Raw genomic sequence first — 22,493 nt, 5'->3', positions numbered from 1 at the left:
ATAGCAACAACCAGACACTAGGTAAAAATAGAACGGCTTAACACCAGAATAAACTGGTTTATAAGAGAATCTAATGACACTCAGGAATTATACAATCAGTGAGACAGATGGTGTCAGATGGGGTGACTACATCATTCAAAAAGGCTGGAGAGTCAGACAGGTAACCAAACCAATGAAATCCCCAAGCAGAAAAAGCCCTTTTTTACTTACAGAATTCACAAAGCTATGGAAATTTTAAAAAAGCTTTACATTTATAATTCTTGGCTCAGAAAAGGTAAAAGATCCTTGAAAGCTCTTGGCTCTTTTCCTCTTAATAAAGAACAAAGTGTACCAGCCTTGGAATCAAACTTTACCAGAGATAGGAATATAGACATTTATTAAACTTTTTGCCAAACCATTCCATGACTCTAAGTAAATCATCTCTGGAAGTTGCACAAGAGGAAATAAGCTCAGTGGTGAAGAGCACAACTTTCAAAGCTGAAGTGTCTGAGTTCGAATCCTGGCTCTGCCACTCAGAAGTTTTTGTCACCTTGGACAGCTACTTAGCTTCTCCGTACACCTGTTTCCTCATCTATAAAAGTGGAAAGATGGTGATAATCTACAGGCATCATAGGACTACTAAAGGGGTTAGAAGCATCAATACAAAGTGTCTGACACATAAGAACCATGCCATAAATGTTATTATTGTCATTATAATTTTATCAGTTGGGATAGACTATATTAAACTATGTAACGATCACCCCCAATATTTTAAGCATCAAAACAAGATGCTATTTCTCACTCATGCTATAGTTCCTTTGGCAGAGAAGCTCTACTCATCAGAGTTGTTCATGGACCCTGGTTAATGGAGTAGCTACCATCTTGGAAATTCATGGTTGGTGTACTAAAGAGAAGAGAACTTTGAAGGGTCTTGAGTCAACACTTGAACACCCCGGCCCAGAAGAAATGCACATCACCTTTGCTCACAATTAATTGGCCAGAGCCAAGACACTTGGTCCCATCAAACCACAAGGGTAGCAAGAAATGCAAACTTCCTATGTGCCTAAGAGTAAGAACTGCAACTGGTGAATAATATTAATACCTATCATTATTTTATTATTATCTTATTATTAGTAGTGGCATGCTAAATTAACTCTTCAAAATGTCATTCATCCACTTATTAGAGTGAGATATTCCTAAGTGAGACTTGGCCCAACAAAGGCTTTATTTATGTACTTCCTTCTTATCAATACAATATTTAGTTGCAGACTAAATAACATCACTTGAACATGTGTTAGGTACCAGATAATGCACTAGTTGTCTTTACACGTGACTCTAACAACCCTAAAAATTAAGTACTTTTAGCCCAATTTTACAGATGAAGAAGCAGTACCTAGAGAACTTACATAACTTACTCAATGACACAGTTAAGAAGCATGGAGCCAGATTTTGGATTCAGAGCTGCCCGACTCTGTGTACAGTATGGATTCAAGGGGTGGTCTAGTACAATGAGCCATATATTAGGCCCTTGTGTGCCTGTGGGAAGTACACTTAGGTTTGAATTAGCCTGAGAGAAAAGTAAGCTTTTATCCAGAGATTTTATAAAATCTTAAATTTCCTTCTCGATTTTCTGATGGTAAGAAGGGAAAAGTTTCATCTGCTTAGCTTTATAGGAATCTACGTAGTCTCTTTGGGGATGTGTTCAATTTTAAGTTCAATAGAATATTTTCATTCACTATCCTGGTTTTCATACAGAAGGTGAAATTTGAACTCTCATCCTCAATGATACAGGGAGACTAAGGCATATTAAAAACATTAGCCTAGTGTTGCAAGTTCTATTAGATTCCAGAATCCTCATCTGCCCCTCCAGATGGACTCTTGACTTTAGAGAAGCACATGGACTGGAAGGAATAACAGGATGGACTGGAGGGCAGTGGATGTAATAACGACTCAGTCAACACACCATTTGGGAAGGGTTTTTTTTTTAGCTCCTGCTCTAGGATTATTGGCATATTCTGATTTTTTTAATGCTTTTTGATGAGGAAGATTGGCCCTGAGCTAACATCTGTTGCCAATCTTACTGTTTTATTTTTTTCTCCCCAAAGCCCCAGTACATAGCTGTATATCCTAGTTGTAAGTCAATCCAGTTCTTCTATGTGGGATGCTGTCACAGCATGGCCTGATGAGCGATGTGTAGGTCCACACCCAGGATCCAAACTGGCGAACCCTAGGTTACCTAAGCAGAGCTCGTGAACTTAACCACTTGGCAACTGGGCTAGCCCCCGGGAAGAGTTATTTTAACAAAATTGGTCTACTGTGAGAGAGTTGGGGAGAATGCCTGGCATGTTAGATGAGGCTATAGGGGAAAAGGGAGAGTGTGATAATTACCTAAACATGCTGCTCATGGATGATCCAGGACTCCACCCCACTTTGGGAAGCAAGACTTGAGGCAAGAATTATTACGCTTTATGGAAACAGCAAAAACACCACCTGGACTCTGGATTCCTAGGTAGAATCCATGTTCAAGTAGAAAGGAATTCCTTTACCTCCTAAATCATGTTTAGCCCTGGGAATGTAGCATAACATAGGGTGTCAGTGAACCAGAGTTTGTTCTAAAAATGGTGTCTGTCTAGGAAATAAGTCATGGAGCTCACTAGGGGGAATAATTGCATATTTGAACTGGCAATATGTCTTTTCATTTGATCAATTTGATAATGACTTATCAGGAAAAAAAAGACAACAGTAAATGAGTAAACAAATGCAAACCTCTGATTTTTCATTTCTCTTTCTAGATCAAATCAACTCCCATTTACCATTTTCTGCCTCCTTGTACTCACTTCTCCAGCTCACACACACTTTCGCCAGTAGTTTGAATGAACCTTAACTGCTCACTCGCACCTACATACGTAATACAAGCAAATGATTATATGGTGCTTAGGACACGTGAGGCACTGCTCTAAGTGCTTTACGTATAGTATTTTATTCTCACAATAACACTTTGCAATAGGTACTACTATTACTGCTATTTTACAGATGAGAAAAATGAGGGCACAGCGTGGTATGTAACTTGCCCAAAGTCACACAGATAATAAATAACAAATTCAAAGTGAGGGAGAGTTCCAAAGGCCATCCTCTTACGCTTAGATCATGCTTTGAAATTTGATGTTATCTTTGTATGGAAGATCCTTTCACCCTTTAATGCCTGGCTACTTCCTTCATCATTCAAAACTTGGCTCTGATCTTGACTACTTAGGAAAGTTGTCCTTAACCTGTCCCTTACCCTCACCACCCTGCCATTCTCCTCTAGATCAGGCATTGGTGCTCTGTGCCCCAGGCAGCGTGAGATTGCCCTCTTAGCTATTGGCCTCCTCCCCTAGACTATGAAATTCTGTGCATTGCCGGGCTAATTATTCGTTTCTACATCCATGTATGTGTGTATGTATGTATGAAAGCCATCTATGCATGGCACATAAGTGTTAAGGAAATATTTGCTGAATGAATGACTAGAAGAAATAGAAGGAGGATGTGTCTGTGCAGAGATCAGAGCTATCTTTCATTTACTAGCTGCTGAGGGATGTTTGAAATTTGGTTAAAGTCACTTTCAGTGTTTTTGAATGGGTGTAACTCAGAACTTCAGCAACCATACACAAAAACCAAGTGAAGACTTCTGCTGACATGCAGGTGTTTTGCAGAGAAAAATGAGCACTGCTTATTTTTAAATTATTTTACAATGTTTCTAACTTTAATCCACCAAGTGTCAAATGTCTATGTCTCTTTCCATAAAAGGACAGAGCTATTCCTGGGATCTAAGGAATGCTCTCTTTAGTTTTTACAGAAGGAAAGAATACCAACAAAACAAAAACAGATACTTGTGACTATATTATATTTGAAGAAAGGCTTTAGGAGAAATTTTTTTTTCTGACACTGAGTGATTCAAATCTTAACAACCTTAAAGGAATTCTGATTTCAAGCTTGAACAAAAAAATATCCTTTGGCTGGACTCTGAAGACAGAAGTCAAGGCGATGGTTTTAGACTACATGACATTAAGTCAATAGCTTGTTTTGAAAACCAGGCTGATGTCAATGGCTTCTTTAGAGCAAGAAGGGGATCCAGTGTAAGTCGTAATAAAAGGGCTTGTTCTCTACGTAACTGCTCCTTCAATGTCCCTTCAGAAGTTTCTTCCCTTTAGGTCCCTACTGAGAGTGGGAAAGTCACAGTGTTCAGTTGTCCTGGGCTGGAGCCTTCTTCCTTTTCCATATGTGTGTGCCTCTGGAAAGAGCACAGCTTTCAGAGCCAAAGCTGCAAAACCTGAGTTGGAATCCCAGCTGGATGGTCTCTAGAAAGTCGCTTCTTCCTTTCTTCTTCCTCTTCTGCTCCTCTTCCTCCTCTTCCTCATTCTTCAGCAAATTTATTAAGCCTTAATTTTCTGTAAAATGAGAATCATAATGGGTATTTCATAAGGTTGTTAGGAGGATAATAAACAATGAAAGTCTGTAAATTCCTGGCACAGTGTAAAACACACACAAATGCAAACAGCAATTATTGTAATTATCATCCACCATACATTATCTGAGGTGATAAAGGCAGGGTAGCCAATATATAAAGATATGTTAATTTTGTCCTATGTTGGATGAATATGGTCTTGAATATTATTCCTATAGGAACCAGTGAGATGGATCTGAGAGAAAACCAACTCTTAATCTACCAAGCAGGCTTCGGGGCATTACCGCAAAGCTTCACACGTCTGTAAGAAAAGACCAGGGAAACCCAAACATACCACAGCTACATTAAAAGAACATCCCTTCCTATACTGTGTTAGTCTCGAGAGTTTTCATCCATTGCAAGTGAGCGCTTTTTCCTCTTTACTGGATTTAAAATATTTATACCCTGCCTAGACGTGATAGATACTTTGTGAAATGATAAGCAGTGTGTGGAAGAGTGATCGAAGAGCTGGATGACAACGAAGGAAGGAGACCATCTGATTTTCATTTTAACAGTTTAAATTCCATGGTCTAATTTCTGGACAGAATCGATAGCTCTATCTACTTTTTCCCTACTTTTTCTCTTTCCTGTTTCCATATTTCTCTTTACCATATTTGAGCCTGAGAAATTTCAGCAGCAACTCTGAATGTGATGAAAGTTTTTGTACAGATTAGGTCACCTGGAAAATCCTCCCATTATTATTTCATAGCACAGGTAGAAGCCATTGGTTTCCTACGCCTTCTTCTGCCTTCTTCTCCCTTCTTGTGCTGGTGGATGATTGTCCTCTCAAGGCATCAGCCCACTACCTGTGCCCTGAATCCTGTGCCCTCAAACCACCTCAAGATTCATTCACAACCCAGTTACTCTAATCAACTGTACCCTTCTGTTGACAGAAAACATGATTCAATAGCTCCCATGTTGGATGGAAGGAAGGAAGGAGGAAGGGAGTGAGGGAGGAAAGAAGGAATAAAGGAAGAGAGAGAGGGAAGGAGGGAGGGAGAAAAGGAAGAAAGGGGGAAAAAATCTGCTTGTCCTTAATGTCTCCTTCAAGTGCTACTTTTTCGCTACTTGCTCAGGTCTTCTTCACATTTCTTAAAGCATTCTATACTTTCTTGGTATAGTTCTTCTTCTTCCACTCATTCTTCAACCAATTCTTATCTCAATTCCCCTATTCCACCAAACAGATTTCACTAAAGTCAGCAATAATCTCTATGGTTTTAAATTCAATGATCCTTTTTAGTCCTTATTTGACTTTTCACCTCTAGACCTGTTCAAAAAATGTTGAAGTTTCTCAAGATTGAGGCCCAGCCCTTCTCCTTTCCCAATCTGCACTCTCTCCTTAAGAAACTTCCTCCATGTACACCACCTTAAGTACAAGCTACATGCTGATGAATACCAAGTCAAGCCTGCAGAAATGAGATTGCCTTCCTGCTTGGTAGCACCATTGGAATGCCTCTAAAGTACCTCACACTCAATGTCAAATACAAAGTATATGTTCTCTTCCAACCTACAACCTCTTCTGTTGATCCTATCTCCATGATGGCATCACCAGATGCTGAAGAGTCACCCTGAGAAACTTTCATCTTTCCATAGCAGGCCCTGAAAAGCATGTTCTAAATGGCTCTCCAACACATTCCCTCTGTTCCTATGCCATCTCACCCTAGTCCAAGCCATAATCATTTAATCTTGCTGTGCTGTAGTAGAGTCCAAACTAGTCTCCCTTTTTGCCTTATCAAGTCTGTTCTCCACATTTCCACTAGAAAAATAGTCCTCAAATATGTGGTTTCTGGACCCTCTCTATGGATTCTTCAAGTGCATCCATTCACTCCATCTCTTTCTATCTTTTGCCTGGGTAGACCATGCACCTCTAGAAAGCTGAAATTAAATACACAAACATTCTAGATAATTGACTGCTTTGGTAATGGTAGCTATTTGTTTTCTGTTTATTTAAAAAGGCTATATAATACATATGAGGTAAAACATTTTCCTAGTTATTTATTACACATAGAAATTTTGAACTGTAGATTTTTCTAAAAATAGAAGTGGAGTGGTTATCAATGTTTATGAAAATCTTATATATTTTTTCTGCCCGTGAGGCTTATTTTCAGACTTTTCCAGGTATTATGCCAAATGAATTTGAAGTGTTTCCATAGTTATTACTTTATCTTTAGAATGCAAAGCTTACTTTCTCTATTTTAATTGGAAGATACATTCCAAATGCTAAATATGAAATCTTTAATTTTTACATAAAGGGTCCAAAAAGAAGGCAGATCTACTTTCCCCAGGATCCATTTATTTGAAACTTTTCCTGAGTGATTGGGACAGAATTTGAATCATTCATTTACTTGTTCATCCATTATGAGCTTACCGAGTTCCATAATCCTGGGGGAATTGCGTGGGGAGTGGCAGAAGACCAATGACAGGAAATCAGATAAGAAAGAAATATGACTTGGATTCCACATGTGATCTGGTTGGGGGATAACACCATACCACATGAAATATATACATATAATTATAGATAGAAATAAATATACAGAAAGAGAAGAGAGAGAGTTTAATGTCCAAGTGGATTGTGGTTAAAAAATAGCATTATATTTCAGTATACAGAGGAAAGAAAGAGTCCAACAAAGGCTTTATGAACGAGGGGAGACTAGAACTGGGTATTAAAAGTTTTACATAAGCAGGGAGGTATTCCATGTAGGAGGAAAAGTTCAAGTCATAGTGAGACTGCCATCTATTTATTAATTCACTGAACAAATACTTTTGTGTCAGGCACTGTTCTACATCCTTGGGATATATGACTAAGCAAAATGGAAAAGATAAATAAATCCTCATTGTCTTGGTACTTACACCCTAGTGCCTCGAGGCCAAAAACTAAAATCGATCAATAAAACAATAACAGTAAGCAAAAAACAAATAAATAAACATAAAATTTAATGTGTCAGAGAGTGGCAAGCACTCTGGAATACAATAAAGAAGAAAGAGGCTAAAGGGTGTTGTGCGTATAATTTTGGGAAGTGTACTCTGGGAAAGCCTGAATGAGAAGATGATGTTTCTGGAAGACCTAAAAAAGTGTACAATGCAGATATCTGAAGGAAGAATGTTCCAGGCAGTGGGAACAGCAGCATCGGCAAAGGCTCTGAGATGGAAGTATGGCGAGCATTTCAAGGTAGGCCGTTGGCAGTAGGACAGAATGAGAGAGGCAGAGTAAAAGGTAAGAGATCAGATCTGTCAGAGCGTTGAGGTTAACACAAAGACTTTGCTTTTGCTCTGATATTAGAGGGTTTTCACAGAAGAATGGCTTCTCTCACTTACCTTTTAAGGATCTGCTGGGTTGTAGATAGACCGAAGGGAGTAAAGGCAAAAGCAGAGAGACCATGTAGGAGGATAGTATAATAACTTAGGCAAGAAATGACTGTGGCTTCAACCAGGGTGATAAAGGTGATGGTAAAGGTGATGAGAGAGATTAGATCCTGGTAAGTGATTTGATGTGGATATGGTGAAGGTAGAACTGAAGGCACTTGCCAATGGATTAGAATATGAGGTTTAACAGAAAGAGAGGAGTGAAAATTGACTTCAAAGTGTTTGACTTGAACAACTAGAAAACCAGAATTATCATTTGCTGAGGAGAAAACTGGGAGAGAAATGGTTTGCAGTGGAGAGAAGGTCAGTAATTCCTGTCAACTCTGTTAAGTTTGAGATACTTCTTAGACACTGAGGAAGAGATGTCAAGGAGATAGTTACACCTTTGAGACTGAACTTCAGGAATGAGGTCTTGGACAAAGATATAAATTTGTGAGTCATCAACATATATCATATTTAAAGCCATGAAACTGGACGAAATCACCAACAGATTAGAACAAATAGAGGAAAAAAAGAGGGGCAAAGAGTAATCCAAATATAATTCAATATTTAAAAGGGTGAAAGATGAAGAGAAACCAAGATGAAAAGAAGCGTTCCATGAAATTGGAAAAAAATCAGGGGAATGAGGTCCCCTGGAAGCCTGTTGAAAAGAGTATTTCAGGGATGAGGGGGTGATCATCTTTGTCAAATGCTGTTGATGGGTCCAGCAAAATAAGTCTTAAGATTGGCCATTGGATTTAGTTCCACAGAGGTCATTGGTGACATGGATAAGGGCAATGCCAGCTGAGTTTTGGGGAACGAAGTCTGGCTTTGGTGGGAGTTAAAGAGAGAGATCAGAGATAAATCTTCACAGATGTTTTGCTGTAAAGGGGAGAAGAGAATTGGGGTGCTAGTCAGGGGAGGATATGAGATCAAAGGAGTTATGTGTTTGTTGAAGAAAGAATTACTGATGGGAATTATGAAGTAAAGAGGAAATTCATGATGCAGGAAAAAGAGAGGAAATGACAATCTACATCATCAAGGAGGAAAGAACAAGCTAGGTTGAGCCATACCTCCACATCTGGGGATGAGTCTGGAGCAGCCAGATTTCTTGGAGATCAGAACAAATTTACAAGCCAACAGGGGAACCCAGATCTCTCCTCCCTCCACCATGACTACCTAAAAACCCTCCCTATCCTGCATCTTGAAAAGGAGTAGATACAGAGAGACGCTGAGAGTTTAGAAAAAGAGCCCCAAATTCAAATATTTACGTAAGTGGTGCTGAGGTAAAATGAAATAATCGTTCTATGCTTATTAAGTTTATACAATTTTCAACTTTAAAATCTTTCTCACTGCTCTCCTTTCCCTCCTAAGCCCATACACTTCTATTAGCACAATAAGAATCCAGGATGGAATTGAAAAAGTCCAAACGTGTTTGCTCTTCTAAATGGTGATATATAATATTTAGCCCTTTATACCATCTTGTCTCATCCTCCTAACACCCTTTTGAGGCAGCTATTTTGAGCCTTATTTTTAGACACAGAGGGGTTAAATAACCTCATCAACTATACAAAGCTAATGAGTATTAAAACCCTGGTCTGTCTCGGTCTATGCTCTGTGCTTTAATTTTATGCTATACCAAGAGCCCTAAGTTGAAGATAATGTAATGTAGCCCTCTTCTAAATAAAAGAAAACAACTATTGATGGACTAAGACTCTTTAAGAGTGAAATAACTCAAAAGTGGTGCTGTCTAAACAACCTAAAGCTGTGATATTGAAAGGGATACTTGCTATCAAAGGAATTTGCCTTAATGCACCTTTGAGCACAGTCCTAGTCACATTCTTCACGCTGTTCCAGTTTCAGACTTTCATAACTTCACTGATCTTTCCAGTGTGGTCTGTGCTCTTCCCATCCCAGGTATTATATGGGCATGGCCTCTGCTTACTAAATGACAACTCCCATGCCTCAAGTGCTAAAGATTCTTTGGCTGAGCTCTGCTTCTTTTATGCCTGGATAGGATTAGACCTACGCCCTTGAACACTAATAGGTTATATTCCTACGGAAACTACTATTTGTGGGGAATGATAAATTTTTTAATATATATTTTTACTGAAACTTTTATAGTCATCTGACCAGGTAAACACCATCATCCTCAAATTACAGATGAGAAAAGTGAGGCTATGGGAAGTTGAGCAACTTATCCCCAATGCAGAAAAGTAAGGATTCATAATTAGTTCTGATACTAAAGTCTAACTATGCTAACCTGACTCTCTGCACAATTATTTAGTTTATGTACAACTGAACCTATCAAGTTCATTCTTAATCATCCAAAACCAATTCACAGCTGCCTGACTTAAGTTAGTTGCAGCCACTGGGGAGATTCCCTATGACTCCGAGTCATCTCCTGATGTCACACCTGCCAGTTCTGTCTTATATGGGCTTATCACTACGGAAAGGGAATATAACAGCCCTCCAAGAACTTCAGGGCAAGGGCTGAACCATTTGTCTGGAGGGAGGAGGAGGGGATAACATCCTTCAGATGTGAAGAATGTGAGTTTATGGAGCAGCAGCACAGCTTGGAGGTGAAGCACTCAGCTCTGGAAGCACAGGGCCTGGACCCCAGCTCTAATCCCTACTACCCGCTGTGCCTCAGTTCCCTCATCTACAAGATGAGGATAATATTAATATGTAGCACATAAAATGTGTGAGAATTAAAGAAGTTAATATATGTAAAGTATTTAAAACAGTACCTGTACATATAAAGGGTATTATTATTATTATTATTTTCACTCTCTTGGTTGCCAGATTATGCTGGGCACTACCATTCATCTCCCAGAAATTTGACAGATCTCAGAATTCTTAATGGTCTTCTTTACCACCGTTGGGGTCAGAGTGGGTTTCCGGGTAGAAGTCGTCTCAATTGAATCAAACTCTGCATGTTGTGCCATTTCCCTGGAAAGACAAGTTCACGGTAGCATTGTCATTTAGAAGAAAAAGAAATTGATTTTCTAATATTGTCCTACTTTCAGTGACAATCTTTCTTCAGCTTTTACGCTTTTCTAGCAGTTACATGCATCCTGTGCTGATGCTGAGTCAGTTTTACATTCAGGCTTAATTGCTCAGGATCCCGGGTCCCTGCTCCTCAGGCTCTTTATCATGGTATTGCATTGCTTCTGACTGCTTCCCAATTTGTCTACATTGTTTTCAGAATGAGATGTCTATACACAAACAGGATTCTGAAAGTGGAATTTCTCCATCATTAGAGGGGGAGCTCCCATCTTCCTGATCCACAGCCTGACGGCTCTATATCTGCATCTTCAAATGACACTGGCTTTTTCAGACTCAATATCACATGTATAACTGATCGCAGTGTCATCTCATAAACTGTCCACCTTCCTGTTACAAAGTTCTTTGACAATATCGCTTTCTGCATTGTATTCTTCTTCTCAACTGTCTACATGCCAAGTGTGCAAGTTTTCTTTTTCTCCAAATGGAGTCTCATTTTGTCATTTTCAGCTCCCGCTTAAAATGACACCGGATGGAGAAAAGAATAAGTTGCACTTAATATTTTAGTAAGTTACCTCCTTGCATCAGGGTGAGCTTTCTGGAGCTTAGAAGAAATAGTTTTCAAGAATGTTTTTTTCCTGTGTGCAGAAAAAATTGATGCCATGTTTTATAAAATGGTCTGGCTTTTTAAAATGCATGTAGCAAATCTGGTCCAATTATAGAAGTAGGAGGCTCATGCCATTTACTCACCAGTTTGTTTTACCAGGTACACGGTTTGATAAACCTCCATAGGATGACTGATTTGTATTTTGTACAAGAGGAAGAACTTGCCTTGGATAACTATGGACATCTTGTTACATCCCATTCCCAAATCTGTCAAGCATTTAATGACAGCCAGAGCACAAAACAATTTTTTACTTGTTCATAAGCAACAGGGCCCATGAGTGAAAATAGTTATTTTTCTAGTGTTTATATGGTCAGGGGGCAAGCTAGAGTATATAGTTCACATCCCTGGAAATCATCGTAAAATAATATGCTGTATTCATTTGCCATATGCCTAATCAGTAAGAGTCTACATGCAAGGGTTGTTATCAGGCTGCAAACTTACTATGCAACAAAATTTTACTTACTGTCACAAAATTTGATTATTTTGTCAAATGAGCAACATTGTCGTCCTTCTGCTCCAGCCAGACTGGAAGTATGGAGCAGGCTTCACTCATTCCAGGAGACATGCCTGCCTTTGTTAGTTCTTTCTCACCTCCCTGACCTCTTAAATTGTGAGTGTGTCAAAGGTCAGTCCTTGGCCCTTTTTTCTATCCTCACTTACTGCCTTGGTGATTTTTTGCAATCTAGTGACTTTAAATACTATCTTTATAGTCTAAAATTTATATAAACACCTCTGAACTCTCCTTGTACTCTGACTCCTGTGTACAGCTGGTACTTAAGATCTCCACTTAGATTGATAACAGGCATCTTAAACTTAATATGCCCCAAAATGAGTTCCAGGTCTCCTTCCTTAAACCCATTCTTTGCAAGGTCTTCTCTATCTCACTCAATGGCAACAGCAACTCCATCCTTCCAGTTGCTCAGACCAAATACTTAGAATCACTTCTCTCACAGCTTACATCATCAAGTCCATCAGTCTCTCCTACTGACTCTGTATTCTCCATGTATCTAGAATCTTACCACTTATCACCGCCACCACCCCCGTCCCGCCCCGTGAACCTGCTCCATGCATCATCATCTTTCACCAGGAACGTTACAAGAGCATCCTTACTCATCTTCCTACTTCTTCCCTTGCCTTATTTTAGTCTATTCTCAAATCAGCAGTCAGAATACCAGTTTTATCAAGTTTCTCTCTGCCCCAAACCCTCAATGGCCTACATGATTTTGACATCAAATTCTCTCTTTTCTTGGGTGACCGTTTCCACAAGTATCCACAAGGGCTCAAACCCTCTTCTTTTCTAGGTGCTTACTCTAATACCCCTGCTCAGTGAGGCCTACCCTGACTACTCTGTTTAAACTTGCCATGCCCGACAGATTCCCTACCCCCTACCATGCTCTATTTTTCTCCATAGTGTTTATCACTATGTAAAATATCACCTATTTTAGTTATTTATTTTATCATCTCTTTTCCTACAGAAAGAATTAGCCCCTGTAGGGCAGGATTTTTGTCTATTTTGTTCACTTTCATATCCCTAGTGGATCCAACAATATCTGGTACACAGAAGGCACTCAAAAATATTTGTTGAGTGGCCGGCCCAGTAGCATAGTGATTAAGTTCAGTGTGCTCTACTTCAGCAGCTCGGGTTCACAGGTTTGGATCCTGGGTGTGAACATCTACCACTCATCAAGCCATGCGGTGGCAGCATCCCACGTACGAAATAGAGGAAGATGGGCACAGATGTTAGCTCAGGGCCACTCTTCCTCAAGCAAAAAGAGGAAGATTGGCAACAGGTGTTAGCTCTGGGCCAATCTTCCTTACCAAAAAAGAAAAAATGTTGAAATAATTAAAGACAAAAATGCTTCAGGGGCCGGCACTGTGGTTGAGTGGTTAAGTTCGCACACTCTGCTTTGGCAGCTCAGGGTTTCTCCTGTTCGGATCCTGGGTGTGGACATGGCACTGCTCATCAGGTCATGTTGAGGCAGTGTCCCACATGCCGCAAGTAGAAGGACCCACAACTAAAATATACAAGTATGTTCGGGGAGGGGGGGGGCCGTTGGGGAGAAAAAAGCAAAAAAAGAATGCTGCAACTTTACTTTGTTATAAAATCACTTAAAAGGCATGCTATGAAGGCTATAGGAAGCATCATTGTGTCACATTCATATTGCAAAAATACTTACCTTAAAGTGAGGGCAGGAAAAGTAAACCCAATAAAAAATGCTCCATAATCAAATTCTTTTCCATACTTCTAGCCCATTACATTGTGTCTTTTCTTCAATATATGCTCTTAAAGATTAAAACTTTCAAATATTTATCTACATGAGAGCAGGTTTATGTAAAAGGATTTAAAATGGTCCGATAAATGGGTTGAGGTCCACTTTTCCACCCATCGCTATCAGCATGTCATGTCAGTAATGTTTACCTTTGAATCCTCACTATGGATGCTGAGTCGATCTAGGGCTGTGGAGGCTTCACGTGGGACTGAGGAATGTCTTCACTATTTATTTCAACTAGAAAAGTGTTCCAGTGAAAGTCCAGATGGGGCTGCTCTTCATGGTCCAATGTTTCTGTGCAGAAACCAAGTACAAAACCCATGAAATGGGAAGCTAATTTGGCCTATGCATGGCAAGAGGAGTTTCTTGCCTCCACATCTCCACACACAGGCCATTAATCAATTGCCTAAGAAGAGGAAATCAGGCCTACTCAAGTACAGAAAATTGAAGACTCATTGAGACCTGGTTTGTATTTAAACTACTTTTAAAGAAATCAAGTGCACTTCCAGACTTCTAGAGCCAGTTGTAGATTCTCTGGTTTCCTCATATGTCTTCTGTGATTTCCTAAATCTAATTCTCCCTCCTCCAAAATTCTCTCTCTCTTTTGTAACTATGGTGTATATTTTATGTGCCTGATATCCACCCTGTCCCCTCACTCCTCCTGGATAGAAAATGACCATGCCTATCCAAACACACACAAACGCAAACACATAAGATTTTTTAGGATGCACAAAGTAATAAAAAAGGAGTATTTTTAAACAAATCTAGAGGGAGATGTAATTTAGAATAAGAGTCAGGTTAAGGTTAGATAAAAAAGCATCTTGAAATACACAAGTAATGAAACTGGAAAAAGTAAAAAGCAAGACAAACAAGGAATCTTTGAGGGTTACATAGTGAAACAGTTTTAATGAAAATTGCATGTGGATAAGAATTATAATTAATGGAACATTTGTGTGCATAAGAAAAGATGAGGAAAGAGTCCTTCTTCACCACCTTCTGGGGATGATAGAACCGAAGCCATCGACTGAACATTGCAGGAAGTGCTTCTCTCTGCCTTTTTCCAACAATTACAACTTCCTCAGCTAACAGTGTGTTGCATTGTAAACATCAGTGTTTCTGCAATTTTATTGATAATCCAATAGTCCTACATATGTGGGCGATCAAACGATAAAAGTGGGGAGGATAAGCCCCCTGCATCTTCATTGCCTCTCCAGCTCCTGGCACAGAATCATCCCTTGATAAATATTTGTTGAAAAAATAAAAGAACGAATGGATACAGAAATATAAATACTTCACGGTTCAGACAAAAATCTCCAAGTATCAGAGTGTAATCCAGACGCTGCTGACTCTGAATTGCCTGTTCATCTTGTAAGTGAAGGACAAATAAAGCGCTCCCTGATGGACCTGGAGACCATTGCGCCCCTCTACAATCAGTCCGTCACTTTCCACCGCTAGGTGCTCCTAGTCCTCCAGGTCCTAGTGACTAGCGTTTGGTCACAGTCAGGATTTCAGGTATAGCTTATGGAATCAGTCACGTGATTTTCTATTTGCCTTCAAAGTAGTATTGATTATATTGCCTGAAGTCTTTCTTCATTGAGATATAATTGACATATAACATTATATTAGTTTCAGGTGTACAATATAATGATTCAAGTTTTTTTTATATTATATATATTGTGAAATGATCACCACAATAAGTCTAGTTAACATCTGTCACCACACACAGTTACAAAGTTGTTTTCCTGTGGTGATAACTTAAGATCTACTCTTTTAGCAACTTACAAACAGGAAATACAGTATTATTAACTATAGTCACCATGATGTACATTACGTCCCCATGACTTATTTGTTTTGTAACTAGAAGTTTGTACCTTTTGGCCGCCTTCACCCATTTTGCCCATCCCCCACTACCCCACCCCTGGCAATCACCAGTGTGTTCTCTGTATCTATGAACTTGGTTTTATTTTCTGAAGTCTTTGGTCCTGAAGAATTTCTTGTGTTTTGACCCAAGATTTTAGATTATCTCTGCTCAATTTACCAATATCATCTTATTCTCTAATTACTCATTTCCTTCTCTTTCTATTGCTCATCACATTCTTAGATATAAAAAATCAAATCATCTATAGAACCAAGTGAGCATAAGATTGAGAAAAAGAGTCTGAGGCTTCCAAAAGCCTGGCTCCTTAATGACCCCTTGACAATTGGTACAAAGCAAACCTCATCAACGTCAGCTTTTGGACTTTCTCCCAGACCACTCCTCCACCTGGAATGCTCCTTCTCTTTCTCTCTACCCAGTTGCTACACAGCTACCAAAGTCCATATTTATAAGCATGCTTTTAATTTAAGTAATTGTTGCCTACCCATCTATTTGACATATATCAAGTGCTTGTTATGTTAGCCATTTATTTTTTCATGTGATTTTGAATTCTTTTGTGCGAAGGCCAATCCTAAATCAGTTGAGCCCTACAGTGTTGATCATGGTCCACTGTTAAATAGTCACTCAAGTGTTTGTGGACTGACTGCCTAATTCTCGGTGATCTTGCATCTTCCATAATGCCATTTCCTTATAACCTAGACCAGTCACTGACTTTACTCCTGGCATTTATGCAGGGCACTGTGCCCTAGAGGCTCAATTCCTGTAATCTGCACTTCTACTTCTAGACCATTTGGGATGGTTGTCAGCTGCAAGTATTAGAAAAGCCAACGAATAATAATTTAAATGGGGTTCTTTTCTTTCACGTAAGAAGAAGTCTGGAATAGGTGGCTGCTGGATTTGATTCACTAACTCAACGGTACCAGAGGCAGCACTTTTAAAAGTATCTTGGTCCTTCTGCAACAGATATAAGATGACTGCTAAAGCTATGGGCATCAAGTTTATGGTCAAGAGAAGAAGAAAGAGAAAAAGAAAGAGCGAAGCCAGTAATTGAGTCCCTTTTACAAAGAAGCCAAAGCTTTCCAAGAAGCACCCCTGACACCTGCATGTTTCTGCCTGCTACTCATTGGCCCCTGTGAGGGGCAGGGAAGGGAGAATGAGGCTGCTAATATAACGGGTTCATTAATTAACAGAATCTGCGGCAAAATCCCTCATGCATATGTTCTGTGTACCTCAGTTTCTCTGGTCATAAGCTAGGCATAAAACTATCAACAAATTCTGTCATAGGAGGCTGTGATTTTGAAGTGTCTGAAGTCAAGGTAAAATAACATTCCATCCAGTATCTAGAAAACTTAGGGAATGAAATCTCTGTGGTAAATGAAATATAAGGTTACACTCAGTTAAGCGAAGAATGGGGATGAAAGCAAACATTTGTTGAGAATGTACTATGTACAAAGAAAAGGAAACGGAGCCTAGATTTATTAGTATCCTCTTTTCTTCCCATCTCATGCTCAACAAAGTAGGGGAACCAGAGAAGAACAGATAAATGATGGCTTGCTCTTGCTTGGGGAAAGGTATAGAGCTGGCCCCACATATAACAGGAAAGGGAGAACTGAGTCACCTTAGGGAACCGTTAGAAGTGCCCAGGAGCCAAAATGCTAAATCATTTGAATGTGAGCTTCAGATCCCTTTCAAAGTGAAGTGACTGCACTTTGGCCATATAATAACCATGTTAACAAACTTTAAAGTCTGTGTAAGTACATATGTGTAACTAGTTAAATATGTTTTATAAAATAGTCTATTTTAAAATTATTTTAGAAATATCAGAAAAGCATAGGATAAATTAAAGGGTTTATTTAAATCAAATAACAACATCTATTTTGATCTTATTACTCTAGACTTTTGACAATTTAGATAAAGGATAGATTGGTATTTATATTTGTATTACTTTGACAAGTACTTATTCTCATTAAGAATAAGAACTTTGGTGAGCTTAACTCACTTAAGGAAACAAATAATTGTTAGTCACATTAAATGCCCGTATCTGCATTCAGAAGAGTTACCGTGAATAATTACCTGTTATTCCTGGATATATATTGAGCTCCGTTCTGTGAAAATGCATCTTGATAACCATACATAAGAGCCTATATTTTAAAAATAAAATACAAAATTACAATTCATATGTTTCACTAATACACAGAGATATCATCCTCTTAAATTACAACTAATAATGATAAAATTTACCTATAAAAGATTAATTTAATCTGAATCTTGCTTTTAATAAATAATGATAACAGAGACACAGTTTTCTGCTTCCATTTGGAATAAATAATCCTGTTATTCTTTGTTAGGCTAAGTTGGAAATTAGTTTTCTATACTGAAGTGATTAGAAGAATTAGAATTACATACTTTTGATTTTTAAACAAAGTGTAATATATTCAGTTTTGATTAAGCTTTAATAAAGCACATTTAAGCTGATAAATTTTATCCTACATATGAATAGAAGGTTAGGATTCAGTGAAAATTTAAATTCAATTTTTAGTTTACTTTATAGTCCTAGATCAAACATTAGGTGGCACTGTTGTCACAATGAAAAAATACTGTTATCACCCATTTTTCTTCACCATCTAGAAGAATCTCCCTTTAAAACTCTCATTTAAGACCTCACTATGGATTATTTTCACTTTTTCAGTGTGATTAAAATATATCTGTAATAAACATAAAAAAGATTAAAATTCACTGTCAGCATCTGCTATTCACTAGGAGGTGTGAACCGTGATAACTTTTCAAGGAAATGTTCTCTGAATTCTAGAATCCAAAAGATATTTGCATAAAGAAGAAATAGCTATTATGAATAAACATTATATTTTCTTTGTTCAAAAGTCTCTATTGCTTTAATGTAGAAATATTATATCAAAATAGTTTTAACAGTTTTGTCTTGGAAATTATTGCCGAAATTTTGAGGCGATGTCTAATAACCACAGATCAATTTTTTTCTCCAGTGATAGAAGAAATAATTCTAGAAAATATTATTTAATATGCAGTGAAAGTAAAAAAAGAGTGAACAATTGGATTTCAAACCCATCAGTTCATATGTTTGTATTGTTTGTGTGTATGAGTGCAATGGAGATAGATGGAAAAGGAGAAAACCGACTAGCAGTGTGAGAAAAAGTACTTAATTTTATAAAAGTATTCACAAATGTCGGTTAAAGTTACAAGAAAGAGAAAAGCAGATAGAACACGGTTCTAGGACCAGCAGGACATGGCAGCAGGTTTACCAAACAGCAAGATGAGCTTCTCTGCTGATTCTGGGTTTGGATTATGTGGGTGAGTTTACGGGACTCTCAGGAAGTCACCCACCGGTGGAAGACAATAGTCTTGAGCCCCCTGAGAAGGCTGCCGCTTAGTCCAGTGGGTAAAAACCCAGGGCCTGAGCAAATGTGCCTGTATTTGAATCCCGGCACTGGACAACTTATGAAATCTCTAAACCTAGATTTTCTCATCCATCAATTGGAGGTGATGAAATTCTTTTGAGTTGATTTGAGGCTCACAATAGGAAATCCATGCCATGCACAAATCCCGACACATTGCTAGGCCTTAGCTGGAGGCATGGTGCTGGTGGGGCTTTTATCTTTTTGTGTTGTTAACACAGTCATGGAGCTGCAGAAGGGGTCCCATTTGCCTGCTGACATGTGGCCTGCAGACACCAGGGTCCTGATCCACACTGGGGAGGCAGGGAGGCTGCATTTGGCAGCCAGGAGAGGCCCTGTGGCTCCTTACTTTGAGGCAGAGTCAGGCATTAAGAGCTTGTCTGATGGCTGCCTCCAACAATGGCAGGGCCAAGGGAAGATTGCATGACCTCTCGAAAGCTCAGTGACTCCACCTGCAAACTAGAAATAAAATCAGTAAGCCTTACCTCACTACCTCAGGGGTAGCGTGAGGACATCCGTATACACTTATTGCTGTAATCAATGTAATAACAAGAGCTCAGTAAATATTAGTTCTTACTACTACCACTGCCGCAGATGATCCACTTTGATTCCTCAGTCTGAGAAACATTGTCCACGTCTTCGTTTCCTTCTACTTGGAAAAGCATTTAAAGACTCCAAACGATATATTTCTAGGCTGACCTTTCCACTGATCCTGGGAGAAAACAATGTATCAATATCACAGGAATTTAGAAAAATCATAACAACCTGATCAAAACCATAAAAAAGCAGAGATTTCAAATGTAGATATATTGCATATTGCAAATCCAAGTCATAATACATCACTGAATTTTACAGACACCCCTATACAGACAGCAAATGCTATATTTTGACCAAACTAAAACCCTCTCTTTCTTTTTAAAATGTGTGGCAAATTAAAGAGAATCTATCCCGTATTTATTAAAATAATGCACCCATATTATCTTATTGAACATTCCTGAGTATAAATCTCTCCTCTCCTCATTATGCTATAAACTAAGTGATAGCAAATTGGTTTTTTATTCCCAGCATTGGTCTCAACCTCCATGTAGCAGACACTGAGTAATCTTTGTTAAGGATGAAAAACTGAATGGGTAAAAAGCAAACAAACAAAAATTAAAAAGCAAACAAACATTAAAAAACAACTGCCCATCAAATCATAATGGAACAACTTTTTAAAATTTCTTTCCAGCCTTTACAATAGAAATCACTTCTCTTCGAGTCTTATCTGGCATCACTTTAACCTGTGGACCTTCAACTGCTGATATCCTGAGACTGTGTAAATGGGCCAAGGAGAAGCCAGCCAGCTTCGTATTTATTTGTGCTGCTCACTATTCCCCAGAAGTCCCCGAACTTCTTAGTCTATCAACCTTCCGGACTTGTTAAATAATACCAAACTGGGGAGATTTAAATCTTGTATTTCATATTTTAACACTTACTGTTAACTTATGCTATTCTTATTTGTATATTTAAATTGAATTTTTCAGGGGCTGGCCCCGTGGTCGAGTGGTTAAGTTCATGAGCTCTGCTGCAGGAGGCCCGGGGTTTCATGGTTTCGAATCCTGGGCACGGACATGGCACTGCTCATCGAGCCAGGCTGAGGCAGCGTCCCACATGCCACAACTAGAAGGACCCACAACTAAGAATATACAACTGTGTACCAGGGAGCTTTGGGGAGAAAAAAGGAAAAAATAAAATCTTTAAATTGAATTTTTCATCCCATATTTCAGTGTAGCAGGAATTTATTTTCAATTTAAATAAATAATAGCTATTATGAAAGTTGTAACGCTTTCCTCTAGATAAGCAGATTTGCAGCACTGTGTACAATGTGAAATTAAGGAATAGTAAGAGTTGCCTTTGAGTGAGGCCTCCTTTGTTTCAGGCATTATGCTGGCCCCCTGGTTTTTAGGAAATGCTTAAGATATCCTGAAAGCCAGTTATTACTGCAAATGAGGAAACTGAGGCTCAGAGAGGTTAAGTAACTTCTTTTTGGTCACATAGCTAAGTAACCTGGAAGCTGGAATTTAAATCCAGATGTTTCTGTCTTTGAAACCTAGACTTGGCTTGCCATTTCCTTTATTATTAGAAGTATTCACTGAAAGTAACAATTTTTCCATAGGAGATCAGATAATTAAGTTAACTGAGGTTATATACATTTGATATGCCAGTTTTGGAAGTCCTAGCTAATTTAGTACAAAAAGGGCAATTTCTGGGAGAAAATAAGATATTTAGCTGACCTGCTTAAGTGAGACTGTAACTCATGTTTACAAAGGTCGTAAGTGAAGGATCACTCTAATAAATAGCATCGGTAGATTTAACATGTATTCATTCAACATCTACTGCCTGCCAGGCACTGTGTGAGGGATCTGCAGGAAACAAAGCGAGCGAGACAGGTCCGGTGAGGTGGGGCTTGTGGATGGATGAGAAACCACGGACCTGTAACTTGAGAAAACAAGGCTGTAAGAATGAACATGCAGGTCGTGGTACTTCAGATCAACAAGAATGGAAAATAACTAAACCTAGTGAACTCAAGCCTTGAACAGTGCAGTGAGAATAGAATAATGCCACCAGAGGAAAAAATTAATCAAAGTGAATGAGCTAGGTTATATTATTTTGACTCCAACTCCCACAGCATGTGTCTAAGCAGCCCGAATGTTTCCCCTCGTATATTCTCTGTTCTACTCCTTCTTTTATCAGCTTCATCGGTCAGGAAAGTAAGTGGATGTTGTATCAATATATTTCGTATATTAAGGCCATCTGCCAGCTCAATTACTCAAATACATTCTCACAGTATGGGATTTCTCGGAGGAGTAATTCTACGGTAACGCTGCAGAAATTATATGAATGTCCTATGTGACTGAGAGGGAAGAAATATTCAGAATGACAATCGCTTACAACATGAAGAGATCCAAAGTGTGTTGTTGTTTTATTGTTGTGGGGATATTTTTAGACTTTTGAAGCTTATTTTGATTTTGACATCTTAAAACTAAATATTGAGCTTTTGTTTAATTTAATTTAATTTCAATGAGATAATAAATTCACATCATTAAAATTAAAAAGGCATAAGAAGCAGTTAAAGGCAGTAGCACTTAATGAGATAAATAGTAGTAGAACTCAGGAATAAATCTTCTATCTCCATGGTTAATGTCATCCATGACCTTGACCTCTCTAAACCTCAGTTTCCTCATCTCCAACAGGACAAGGATTTATCTGGGGACATTTGTTGGGGGAGCTCGTACCATGGGAAGCTTTATTCTGAATTATGGACCTACTTGATACTTTCCTTCCACATACAGAAAATTTTAAAATTTTAAAAATAAATTGTTAAAAATTACAAATGCAATTGACAACCATTCTATGACTTGATAGAAAGTAGAAAATAAAGTGCAGGAAATTATAGTTTTAT

At 38.6% G+C, this 22,493-nt stretch overlaps 1 long non-coding RNA gene across 1 annotated transcript in view; it reads right to left on the bottom strand.

The window, feature by feature from the left end:
* Positions 1–19,639: 19,639 nt before the first annotated feature.
* Positions 19,640–22,493, bottom strand: part of LOC139046053 (uncharacterized) — a 179,666-nt gene continuing 176,812 nt past the window's right edge. Inside the window, exon 3 of the long non-coding RNA XR_011505614.1 lies at positions 19,640–19,763. This is a non-coding gene — a long non-coding RNA (uncharacterized lncRNA). The remainder of the gene's footprint in view (positions 19,764–22,493) is intronic.

This window comes from Equus asinus, chromosome 8, assembly GCF_041296235.1.
Source record: "Equus asinus isolate D_3611 breed Donkey chromosome 8, EquAss-T2T_v2, whole genome shotgun sequence".
Classification (NCBI taxonomy): Eukaryota; Metazoa; Chordata; class Mammalia; order Perissodactyla; family Equidae; genus Equus; species Equus asinus.
Note: the sequence above shows the minus strand (reverse complement) of the source record. Positions and strands in the feature narration are given on the sequence as shown.